At 40.4% G+C, this 13,342-nt stretch overlaps 1 long non-coding RNA gene across 1 annotated transcript; it reads right to left on the bottom strand.

Annotated features, from left to right (window-relative positions):
• Positions 1 to 1,251: 1,251 nt before the first annotated feature.
• On the bottom strand, positions 1,252 to 4,193 carry LOC118687443 (uncharacterized). Its single transcript, XR_004980328.1, has 2 exons — positions 3,887 to 4,193; positions 1,252 to 3,035 (listed from the first exon to the last, which is right to left on the bottom strand). It is a non-coding gene; the product is annotated as an uncharacterized LOC118687443 (long non-coding RNA).
• Positions 4,194 to 13,342: the final 9,149 nt, after the last annotated feature.

The following is a 13,342-nucleotide window of genomic DNA, read 5'->3' as shown; positions in this document are numbered from 1 at the left end:
CCAACTACTTTTTACAGACCCAGAGTGTTTATGGACCATAAGCTGAACACTGCTGGGCCCCTTAATTTAAGTGTAAGCTCATGCAGAGCATCCATCCTTAAGAAGAGACAACAGAGTGGCTGAAAGACACTTCCACTTACTCAGAACTATGAGTATTTTAGCTTAATTGTACACTGCAGCACATTACCATAATCACAAAGCATGTAAATGTTACAAAGTTTAGTTCAATACAAGATCTTCTGCCTTACCTGGAATGGCTGCTACTTGTGTTCCTATGGAAGAACAGGTTTCAGCCACTTACCCTTAGGAATATATGTGTTACCTGTGCTACTTATAGTCAGCTTAAAACCAGCTTTGGTGCATCTGCAAGAAATGCAAACCACTGATGGAGAGATACCATGAGAAGCATGGCAGGGAACCATCCTTCAATTCTGTTTCCACCTCCTGCTACCCTGCTGCCTTACCTTGGGCAAGCATTTCATGTTTGGTGCTCTCCATCTGTGGAATTACAGGAAGGAGTCTCTTGCCTTTCTTTGCAAAGGCCTCCACTGATGTGCACACACAGAACTCAGCATCACTCAGGGAGCCCTGAGTGGTACCAGGCAGGGTCACTGCTGTGAAATGACAAACCTACCAACCATTTTCACCAAACACCTTGGGCAGCTGTAGGAAGCTTGAGGGAAAAAAGCAGCTCTTGGAGCCAGAGCCCTGGGACTACTGGCTGCATTTATCAGCCCAGTTCTATCTGAACTGTGGCTGGTTTAGACTAATAAATAAACACCTTTGCAATTGATGAAGAGCATAAGCTCATTCATACCACACTAACAGCAATGCCTGCAATGACCTGGCTTCTCTCCTTTTCATCTTGCTTTTCTATGCACCACATTCCCCAGAGCTTCCAGTCCCAGGATTAAAGATTCATTTGCAATCAGTAAAGAGAGCTACATGAACACTGAAGTATTTTTAAATGCCTGTGAAATGTAATCATTAGTACTTTTAGGAAGAAATGCTTGAAGTGGACTGAAAATCAAAAAAAAAAGTATTTGCGAAAACCACTTAAATTTTAAGTAGTTCTTAAAGGTAAGTAGTTTCTAAAAATTCTCACCGCTTCAATATAAACATCCCCATATATCTGTTACCTCATTTCATCAAACACAATTGTCAGTGCTTTACTCACATCGCCCGAGTATGTATTATAACCAGGCAATCTTATTACTCATTGTCATAATTTAAGAGGACAAGTACAACAACTTAAATGTAATATCTTACTGATTTATTTAGCATTACTAGGTGACAGAAGGATGATGAAATCAAATACAGGACAAGCAGATACACGGAAATGTTCAAAGCTGATTTTTACAAAAAAAATTCTGCAAAATAGCCTTATTATTCCAAAGGATGCACCCACAGTGTGCAGGATCAAAACTCCTTGTCCAAGTGCCTTGCAGTTACTGGCATTGCTTTTTCTCTGGATTCCAGGAACGCAGGCACATATCCAACACTCATTCAAATCTGTGGGAAACTTTCCACATACACAACTGGGCTTTCACATCAGACTGTTCAACTAAATGACAAAGCTATCATTTCTCGGAAAAAAATAAGTCAGTATTTCTTTAAACAGGATGAATGTTTCCATTCTCATCTGAAAACTTCAGTCATGGTTACAAGGCCGAAGGGAATTCAAGCCATTTATCTGAAAATAATACTTTGGAAGTACAGCAAGTACAACACTTACACATTCACAGCCCTACTTTAGGAATCTGTTTTCATATTAGATATTACAAATGACTTAATGGAATTTTAAATTATATTCTGCTAATACTTAAGCATAACAAAAGGTTGATATTCTGTATTTTCTTGCAAGACAGACTTGAAATTTTTAGAAGACATTCTTTTATAACACATGTAACATGACATAACAAGTATTATTTACTGCACTTTTCTCAAATTTAGTCTAGACTTCAAAGTATTTATCATAGTGATTGCAAATAGCAATCGTGGAGAAACGTCTCAAAAATCTTAATCTAAAAACTGAAAATAAATTTAAATACCTGACAATCATGACCTGCAGAAAAACATTTATCCTGGTGGAAGAGGAACACACCAAAAGAACACATGTAAAGATTAAAGAGAAACTCTCAAGAAAATCGTCCTAAATTCTCAGAGGTTTAGTATGAGATGACGATAATTTTTTTTCTCTGTATATTTTCCCATTTATTTACTTTAAACTTTTGATGGTACCTGTATGTGCTGGTGCAGAAAGGATGCAGGAATAATGACAAAGCCATGGATGAAAGGCAAAGAGTAAACTCATTTTTGTAACCTCACCAACCAGAGAACCACCAAAGCAGCAGCCAGGAAAGGCACACAAATGTGACTGCACAGGTACTGCAAAGCTTGGTCCATGGTGGAGGATCAGCCAACCTGCTGCTTTTTCCTGTATTTCAGGGACTCACACAAGTATAATTTACCATTGTGCTTTAATCTTGCCCACAGGAGGGCAGGATTCTCAAGCATGTTTGGTAGGGTGCCTCTAAGTCTACCACAGGCCTGTGTTTCCTGGACACGGATGTTCTGCTGTCTAAAACACAAGGTCAAACAGCAATCAGGATGATGGATGTGGTTTTCAACAGCCAAACTGAAATACACTGGAGCATGTTTACAGTCCTCCTCCTCCTCCTCGCTCTTCCACTTCTCACAGGTCCCGATGGCAGATCCAGACTGGTCCAAGGCTGCAGGAGATGGCAGAGCAGACCTGCCACTATTTTGTATCATTTCGCCATTGTACATCCGGGTCCAGTTCTACAGTACCTGCAAAAGCTTTCTGGGACCTGGCCCATGGGATGGGTGACAGTGTGGGAACGGGGACTTTCAAGAGAGTCCAAGTTTGGAGTATTACAGTTTATTGGAGCCTTTAGATCTTAATTTTGAAGGGATGTTCTCTATTTCTTTTTATAGCCTGAAAGGTGGCAGAGAAACCATCCGGGTGGTCCAAGAACTGCCAGTGAAAATGCTGAGAATCCAATGATTGTCTCCTAAATTAAAGAAATAAGGTTAAATAAAGCTAAACAAATTGAAATGCTCCCAAACTGATATGTCCATTGCCAAGCAAATTATATGGTATTATTGAACTTCTGCAGCTAAAAATCCAGAGATGTGACAGGCTCTAAAGGAAAAATAATCCACAGAGGATTATTTTATGTGTTTGAACTAAAAGTACTAGCAATCTATGGCAGTTGGAAAGAAAAGTATCTTAGTCCATTCCATGCACCAACATGCTTATACAAGACACATTTAAAACAATAAAAGGAATATTAAAAGATGTTAGGCAAATGTCTTAGTTTCCTACAGATTCAGTACATTTTGTGCCTATTTCTTGAGTTTTTTATAAATAAAATCTTTATAGAAATAGTATTATTGGCTTAATAGTTACAGTAGCACAGTTTACCACTCCACTATTCAGATAGAGGAGCTTTGGGTATTTACCAACACTGGGAGTTGATACAATAATGCAGAGAGTTGCTGCTTAATTTTTAGTTAAATAAATTGAGTTGGTCTTCTATAATCACATGGTGGAATACTTGTGCTGGGGACTATAATCAAAGATTATAAAAGGCACCCCATAGAAATGGATTTTGTGACATGTCTCTGTAGGATGCTATGTCAGCATTCCCTTCCTCTCAGGCACAAATTTCCCTTCTAGGAAGTGGAAGGAGACAAACTTATTTGAGGAGTGGAGGGAGCTCCTGGGCAGAGCTGGCTTCTAGTTGGGAAGAAGAAAACAAATATTTTCTGTATGAAAAAGAACAGCAAGAGAAAGCTCTTCCAAGAAGATAGGCTTGCATGAGAGTAAAAAAAAAAAAAAAAAGGCTCAAACACAACTCACCAGCAGTCCCACTTTGTCCTCAGGTGGGGAGCTGTGGATCCAGCGAGTGCTCCAAGCGGCAGACCTGAAGCAGAAGAGCCGGGACCCAAAATGCTTTACAGGGCTCATTATTTTTATTTTAGCCCGAGGAGGAGAGAGCACAGCTGGGATATCCTGACTAACGAGTGACTACTGCTGCCGGGAATTTCTCAGCCCTCTGTTATCTTCTATTGCTCCAAGCCTGTAGAATGCTGAATCCCCTTCAATGAAGACTGCTTGCCAGTGAAGGCCTTCGTTTTTAAGCTGGGTGCAAGCGGCAGCACCGCAGTCCCTGGGTGATGAGCAGCAGGAGCGTGTCCGTGCCCGCTGCCGGGAGAGCAGCGCGGGGATGGATGGGGCAGCCGCCTCCCACGGCCCCATTGGGTTGTGCTGCTGAGCCCGGGCGCTGGGAGGAGTCTGTCTCTGCTGCTCATGCTGTGAGCAAAATGGAGAAAGCTGTCCGTCTTCCCATCTACAAAAACCTTAAAACTCTTTTTTCCCCCTGTCCGTATATGTCTACACGCAAATTGCTAGCACCCCAATTAAACACTCTCTGGAATTCCTGTTTGCAGATCATTTACTACTTTCATTCAAGAAACTGACCCATCAATGACCAGTACCTTGAATAAAATACTCCCCTGCTCCCACTGTATAGAATATGTCCTTCGTGCACACCCTACCCAAACCATCATTAATCCATGTGCACAGTGGAGCTGTGAGGCTTCCCTGCTGAGAAAGCAGCCTTCCACAGCAGGGAAATGTGAAGCTACCTGCCTGGGCTCTGGATCAAAGCAAAATGTGTGATAGGGTAACAGGCAAAGGCAGAAAAATGTTACCAGCATTTCTGGTAGGAGATGATTTAAGCACACAGTAGCTGGGCAGACACAGAGATGGACATGTCTGCTCCTCTGCATGCAGAACTGGAGCCACAGTGCCATGGCACTAAGCCCAAGCTTAGGAGCTGTTAGCCCAGGAACAAGCACTGTGCTAATTAAGCAACTCCTCTTGCAAACTGGGGCTGGTTTATGGCTAGTCAGCTGTCAGCCACAGCAATCAGACATCTGACACAGCAATCAGCAATCAGGCATCTGCATATCTGTTTAGGATGTGTTACTTGTGCACTCAGAGCTGGAGAGGCAGGGCAGTAAATAATCCTCCCCTCAGCTATGGACTGTGCCATTTCCAGGATGGACATTTCTCATAGATGAAATCTGTGCCCGTTATATGCAGACATGAAGATTTTTACTCAGCTGCAGCAAACAGGTAATTTATTCAATCCCCTACTCACTTCTAAATACATTTTATTAATTTTTGCTGTGCTTTCTCCTGCTTTTAATTATCAAATCCTGAATCAGATAACTATAGCATCCTCCTCTAGGCTATAAGTCAGAGTACACCCTTGAAGCTCACCTCCAAGACAGCTTGCAACACATTGATGGTGGGGAGAGCCTCAGCATAAGGAGCTTTTGACAACGTCCAGAATATGTTAGCAAGGTGTGGAGAGCAAAGAGTTAGAAGTCTACACAAACAAACAGTGCTGGATCAGTAATTAAACAGACATATCTGGCATGTTATCTGCCAGAGCTGTGGTTTGGTTATCTTGGTAAATTTAATTGCTTGATTTTATGGAGGATGAAACAAGGTTTTTTTCCTGTAAATTCTCCCCAAACACTAAATATCCTACCTCTCTGTAACAGATACAGAATTATCCAGAAATAAATATGTCTGAAAGATGTGTCTAAAGTAACCAGAAAGCAAAAGACTGATTTACATTCATCAGCTGAGGCAATAGCAGCTAAGGCACATGGTGGATAACCCTAAGCAACCAAACTTCCTGTGCCAGATCTTCTGACAGCAAGAGATTGTCTTACATACATGATATTTTAAAATAATAGGGTTTGAGTTGTGCTACTTGTTTTCAGGTATTTGCTTTTGTGTCTCATGTTCTCTACATTGACTTTCTTCTCTACAGCTGTGAGGATTGGAAACTTCATAAATTTATGCTGAGATTCTCCTTTCTATCTCCTGCTCAGACTACTTTAGCATTAATTCCTGTATTAAAATGAAATTAAGCACTGTCCTACAATAGCAACAGTGCCTCTAATTAATCTTGCCATGCTTGGCACTTATTTTTCAGCTTTCTGAACAGTCACTTGAAAAGGAGGTATAATCTTATTTTTTGCTCAAATCTTCCGTGGGGATGAAAGGGTTAAAAAGGGTTAAAAATGAAAGGGTTAAAAAAAGGGTTGAAAATGAGGTATAATCTCATTTTTCGATCAAATCTTCCATGGGGATGAAAGGGTTAAAGATGGAAGCTTGGCAAGGAGAGAGAAAAATAAGTTGTTTCTAACACGGGTTTTCACTCAAAGACCAAGCTAGCACCTGGGAGATACTTCTCTCAGTGTGAGAAAATTCATGTATTTGTGTTCAATTTGGGTTGTTTTCTGTCTGCTCTAGAAGAGCTTTCTCACTCAGATAACAAAGTGTTGTTAACAAACATAACAACATTCCTCAGACAGGCTGGCGGCCTTTTCGTAAGGGGGAAGGGAGATAAGAAGTTCAGAGATTGTAAAACACAGCCTGGGGAAGATTTGTGCAGGCCAAACCCCTTTTTTTTTCTGTAACACAGGACTCAGGCCTAGCCACACTTTGCCCCTGATAAAATGAGCATCGTATGTGTCTCTGTTAGATTTTGGAATCCTCCAGCCAGTGAGGTGCTGGAATAAATCTATTTTTTGCACTTCGGCTGTGAGCTGTGGTCATCTTGGTGTTTCCTGCATGTATTTGGTTCACACACCTTGCAGGAACTGTAAATCCAAAGCACTCTTCCCATCACCACAGCCCCTGCTCAGGACAGTGCTGGGCACTGACAGCCAGACCACTGCTATTTCCACATGGCACTGAACAATATTTGTCCAAAGGGTTCCCCAAAAGGCTCAGCTGCTCTTGGCTCAGCACTGGCCCTTTTGTTCATCCCTCTGTCTGTCTCATTCAGTGCCTGGGGATGCTCAGCCTGCTCCAGCCTCCTCCACACTTGCATTGCCAACCCTCCAGATAGCACTTATACACCACTCCTAAACACTAGGAGTTTTCTCACATTAAGTTTAGATTTGAAAAGCCTTTTGCTGTTCCTAGATTTCTTATTGGTCCCTTCAGAATGGCAGGAGGACTTCAAAGCTCTCCTGGCACAGCTTATCCAGGTACTTTCTTCTTATTGGCTGCCAAAAAAATACATTCTGTATTTTTCCCCACATATGTGGAATTTCCCCAAATCCCCCAGGGTGGTCCTTGCTCCTTCACTCTTTCAGAGCCCTGCTTTTAAGAGTATTTGCTCTTTAGACTGCTGTCATTGGAATAACTTGCTGTTGAATTGCTGAGGTCCCTTGTTCATTGGCTGGAACCATTTCCTCACACCTGAGCTGGGAGGGCAGGTCCTAGGGCAGCTTCTCTGATACAGGTAATAACATTCCATTAGTGCCAGTGCAAAGCACTTTCAATTAACATACAGAGACAGCACGACCCCCTGATTTGTAGCTCATTTTCTCCCTCATTTGCTCCTGAGGGAAGATTGTAGATAATAGTGTAAGGCTCTTTCAGCAGTTTGGTTTCTGTGTGAGGCCACTTGTTTATTTTATTTAAAAAGGTGAGTTGAGTGTGAAGGAAGATAATGCTGGGTTATATTTTCCATGGTACTTGGTTTCAGAATATCATCTGAGGAAACCAAGCCTACTGCACAGAGAATTGTTAACTTTCCCTGGACATAAACATTGAAATCCTTACTTTAAAAAGAACAGAACATACACATGTTGAAACTTCTCTAAAACTTATCATTCATTATCACGAATCTTCAGATCCACAGTCCTGATAAAATTACTCCAATGACATTATTGGAGAGAGAATTTTTTACCATTGGTGGTTTTGTGGGTTTTTTTCCCCTGTCTGTCTATAATAATATTCCCACAAATAAATCTCTTGATGTTATATTTGAAAGACTATTTGTGATTGTCTTTGCTTTTTCACAGAAGAAAGCATTTCAGTAGGAATGAACGAGTTTCTAACCTATCACTGCCTTAAAAGATTAAAGATGTATCAAGATACAGAAGAATTCAAAACATGATTCTTACAGCAATATAAATTTAGGACAATTGTACTGATGGTGGTATTTAACCTGTAGAACTATGGTGAAAAGTAAGAATTTAATTTGAAAATTAAGTAACTATAATTACCTTGAAGATTGTTGAAGGTTGGGGTTTATTTTCTTTTAATGAGAAATTTCTAACATTTTAACTTGCCCTGCATAAGTTTCCTATTTAGAAGAAAATAAATTCTATTTCTACTACTTGGACACATTTTTTAAAACTGCCTTCAATAAAATTAAATACATTTGACATCTATAAATGTGCCTGATATCAATAATATTTTCTCCATAAATTGCAACTCAATAATAATTACAGTAGAATAGAGAGGATTTGGTGGCAATTCTACCATGAGCTGCTTCTTTAGATACAGAACAACATGCTTTGCAATAGACACAATCTAGATGAGTTATTACATAAATTCATAACCTTTTCTTTCTGAACCTTAGTAGAACACTTGTTTAAGCTGTATGGAAAGCACCTTTGGAAGAAAAGGTTGGATAATTTTTTTAATGCATCAATGGGATTTGGCCAAGGTGAATGGACCCCCAGTGCAGGGGAACCTGTATGTCCCCGAGTGTAGGGGGATACAATATAAGAAAATAAAGGTAGTATAGAAAGTAATCTCAGCCCTTAAAGAGCTGCAGCTGAGCTAATTATTAGAGCTTGGGAACAGGCCTGAGATTAACAGGCTGCACCTGTAGCCAATAAGAAGAGTGTTATAAAAGAGAGGATTGGTTGGTTGAAGGAACTGGAGTCAGTTGGCTGCTGTGAGGCTAAGGAAGAGTCAGTGCCTAGAGGAGCTGCCTGCAGAGAAACGTCAAGGAGGTACAAAACTCTAGCAATATGGAACCCTTGCAATATAATAACAACACCCAAGCTGCCACCTGGGTGTTTGTGCCTCTCTGGGGAACACACCCCACGTGGGGATAGCAGAGCTCAGCCCCACACCTGTTTTGGAGAGCAAAAGCTTGAGTGGAGTTTCTCCTGAATTTCTGGACTCTATCAGAGAGAAGAATCAAATGCTGGGATCAGATGCTGCATGTTAATAATCTGGAATACGTATTGCTGAAGAGCATTGCCCAAGCGGCCTTAATAACACTGAAGTCATCACTGTGTTTTGAATAAACAAACCATTTACAAGCTAATTATAGATAGCATTTTGCCTTGAGCATTTACTGAGTATTTGATATTGTACAGGTTGCTTCTGAGAAAAACTGAAAGCAGATATTTCTTTAACATAATCCTTCTGAGAAAAACAGCTGATTAATTCTCATGTCCTTGAACACAGACATACAAGGCTTCTTGTTCACAATTCTACAGCTGTTTTGATTTTAAAGGAAAAGATATTAATAGTGTCCTTCCTTTCAGCTCCTGTCTCCAGGGAATTCATCTCCCAGATTTTATTGAGATATCAACGTTAGGAGTGTGGACACCATAAATTCTTCCTATCGTTGTTTTTGATTTCTTCAATTGTGTATATCTCCCTTTTCTAGCAGTGTGCACCTAAAATCTGAATCTACAATGCATATTGCCTTCTTCCTCTATTGACTTTAAGAGAGGCTGTGCTCCTAACAAAGACAACTTGGTTAAGTAGTGACATTTGGTGGCCTGAATCAATGCCTGACTAGTCCTGGGCTCAGAAAATCAAACAAGGTTTTCACAGTTGGTGTGGGCTCTCTGTGTGGATCTGTGAGTATCCATACTAATCAGTGAGAATGGGTATTTCTAAACACTTATGAATTTCCTGGAAAGAAATGGCTGATATATGATATTACTGCAAGTATTGCTTCAACATTTAATAAGTCTGCTATGCATAGTGTGTATAAAAAAAGGAGAAAGTATGTTCTTGAATTTGCCATGTATTACCCTGAGTACCACAGACATAATATCACTGGCATAAGAAAACAATGGATCTATGTGCAAAGACATATAAATACTGAGGGAAAATGGATGCAAAGAGGAAAGGAGAGAGAGGGGAGCAGTGAGGAAGGTTGTGAGGGACCTTGAGATCAGAGCCTGATTCCTCAGTTCCTATTCTCAAATCCATTTGATTTTAGAAATATCAGTTGTGGCAAATGAAGGAGTCAATCGCTATTGGTGATCTCTGGGTGACATTGTTAGAGGTTCCACTTAGGCACTGAGGTGCTGTAGAAATTGGGATGCTGCTCCTGCTTTCATAACCCAATTGCCAATTTGTGTAAGAGTTTAAGATAACTCTACATCCAATTGTCAGAAACTCATTCTCCATCCCAAATTTCATTTATGGCATGTAAAGGCTGAAGAGCAATCAGGCTCAGCCCTCTTGCTGTGAGACTGTTCAAGGGAAGAAAGAAGTGAATCATTCAGTTTATCAAAATAAAATCCCCTGTTTGGTTTACTGCCTGAACAGAGCACATAGGAGATAATGGAGACAACTTCCTAGGTGAATAGGTAAAGCCCAATCAAATGTTCATGTGCCTTGGTCAAGGGCACAGCACTCCAAAAGAGCAATATGCTCTTAGGTTTTGATTAACTACATTAACAAGGAAAAGGACACAATATGGAATTTACTGAGTTCAGAATCTGTCCTCCTGAAGTGTAGGTAAGTAATACCAATGACACCAGAGCACCCAGAGCAGGTTTGACAAACTATTGCATAAAGCTTATTAAGAAGGGCACCAGGTGACATTTTGTCATTTACTTCAAGCTCAGTTAGATCAACAACAGCAAAAATAAACAAGCTGAGAAAAGACATTCTAAACACATGAATACATTGATCTATGCTGGAATCAAGCATATTCAAAGGCAAAACTTTTATTAAACAACGTTAATTTTCTATTGCTATTTCAATACATAGCAAGGTTTTAATTTACTTTCTTCTGGCTTTTTAGCATGTCTTTATTTGTTTTTAAATTGTAAGGTAATTTTTTTGTGCATGCTGTTTTGCTTTGAGTGTAGTTTAAACCTCTGACAGCCTTCCATCTTCAAGACCCATTTCACACTGTAGATGGCACTAATTCATTGTGCAACACCAAGCAGGCACAGTTGGTTGGGTGTACAACGACTTTGCTCTGGTTTTGTTCTGAAGGATGAGATTTTTATCCACTTGTTAAGTAGCAGGAAAAACAATTAAAACTTGCTTGAAACCTGGGATAAAAGACATTCTCTGCTGTGGTTTTGGCTGCTGTATGCAGTATACAACGTTTTTGTTCTGTAAGCTCAAACAGTAGTCAATGGTGTAAGAGTTGGGATGCAGGGATTACTTAACATGACTAGGCTAAGATTTCTCCCACGGTTCTGGCACAGCTAAATCCAGTAAAGTCCCAGCTGAAAGTCTGAGCCTTTGAGTGGCACAGTGCTGTGTGATGGCTGCTCCTGGCTGTGCTGGGGGCTGACAGGCACTCTGACCCACCAGCCACTGCCAGGGGCTTCCTGGGAAGTGCTGGCACAGTAAGGAGGATGCTGCTTCCCATTCTGTTTCACATTCAATACAAAGCAACTGCTTGGAGAAAAACTGAGCATTTTGCAAGTTCTTCCAGCAGATATTTCTGTAGGTGCTTAAGACCCAAACTGGCTGCTGCTTTTATTTGCAATCACAAAAATAATCAATATATTGCTAACACTGGTAGAAGCAATGAAATGCTGAATTCCCCTGAAAGCTGTTTGACTTTCCTAAAGGGCCTTTATGACAATTTGAAGATTTATCCTTCATCCACCAGTCAGTGATAGTGTTGCTACCCATCAGCTTTTTGACCGTTTTCTTGAGACACCAAAATTCGAGTACTTTACCTTGAACAGTATTTAGCTTTTCTCTTCTGTTTAAATGTAATGTAGATGAGACTTTATTTTTTTTTTCCCTGTAAAGAGCAGTAAGAGAGCTAAGTACTATTTATATTTTCCCCTCAGAACCTGATGAATAAGCAAATCATAGTCAGGAGTCCCAGCTGGTATAAACTGGCACTCTACAACTGTGGACAGTGGCACTGGGCCAAGCCAGACAGAGGGAGAGACAACCCATGGTATGATTGTTCAACACACTGGATTTTGGACAATAAAAATTTTATCCCAAGAGCTGATTGTTATCAGCTAGAGGCTTGCAAAAGCAGGCTAGTCAGTACCTCCATTCATCCAATTTGCATATATGTACTGTGCCTACTTTAAAAGTCACCAGAAGTGATCTTTTTTCGTGACGTCTCAAGAAAACATAATCTTTTGGCCTTTTTTCTGCTGTTATGGGTAGGCATAACAAAGTAATTGCCATGTTCACCACTGGAGGATGCTGGAATCTTGGGTCCAGTTCAAAGCCAGGCCATCCATTTCAGTTGGTGGTCTTTGACATTTTTGTCTTCTGCTTGCAACACTGATTTTACAGTTTGCTTGCAGATAATTATCGACTGAATGTGAATACTACCTGTAAGAATCTAAGGGTACATCTCTGTGCAGCAAAGCAATGCCCAATACCTTGCTAAATATCTGTACTGCTCCTGGAATTAGGTTAATATCCCCAAGCAGTGATGTAAGAGCCTGGCTGCATTAGTTCCATTGCTCTAATAAAAGACTTGCTCACTGTGCCTAATCCTGGATTGGTGTCTCCAGAGCACAGGTGTAATTCAACAGGGTATGGATTCCCAGTAAATGTTATGTCACAAGGTTGGGTGCTATTCATACAGCAACACACAAACTACTGTAGGAGCTATGCTAGAATCTAAACAAGTCAAATAAAGCAACTCTTTAGAAAGTGAAGTAGGAGGAGAACCAGACACCTAGGGGAAAAATTTTCAAGATCTGACATGAATTCATTTTTTTCTTCCAATAAAATGAAAGGAATTGGTGGACTCACTGTCCCAACAAAGCCTCAGAGGCCTATCTTTACCCTAAAATACCATTTTCACGGCCAGATTATGCCTTGACATCCTCAGACAGCTGCAAAGGTCTACAGAAGCAGAACTGGTCTTACCAAGGTAATACCTTCTGGCACATTAAGCTCCTTTATTTTGAAAGTGGTGAGTAATGAGGTGAACACCACATGCAGCACAGCAAACAGTAGCAGCTTATCATTGCTTATAAGATTCATAGCAGAAATTAACTTTAAGGAGGGATTTAAAAAAACCTTTCACACAGATCTCCTCCCATATACATGGGATGGCCTAAGGCAGAGGATGAAAGTGCTTGGGAGAAAACAAAGATCACTCTGCAGTGAATGTTAACTTCAAAGGTAAAAAGGGAGACAGAGCCAAAATCTTGAAACGTAAGCAAAACCAGACTTTCAGCACATTATTAATTTAAATCACTGTGATGTGCTATCAATTTCAGTTTGCTG

This window comes from Molothrus ater, chromosome 6 (genome assembly GCF_012460135.2).
Source record: "Molothrus ater isolate BHLD 08-10-18 breed brown headed cowbird chromosome 6, BPBGC_Mater_1.1, whole genome shotgun sequence".
NCBI classification, from domain to species: domain Eukaryota; kingdom Metazoa; phylum Chordata; class Aves; order Passeriformes; family Icteridae; genus Molothrus; species Molothrus ater.
The sequence above is the reverse complement of the archived record's forward strand: the minus strand, read 5'-3'. Positions and strand labels throughout refer to the sequence as shown.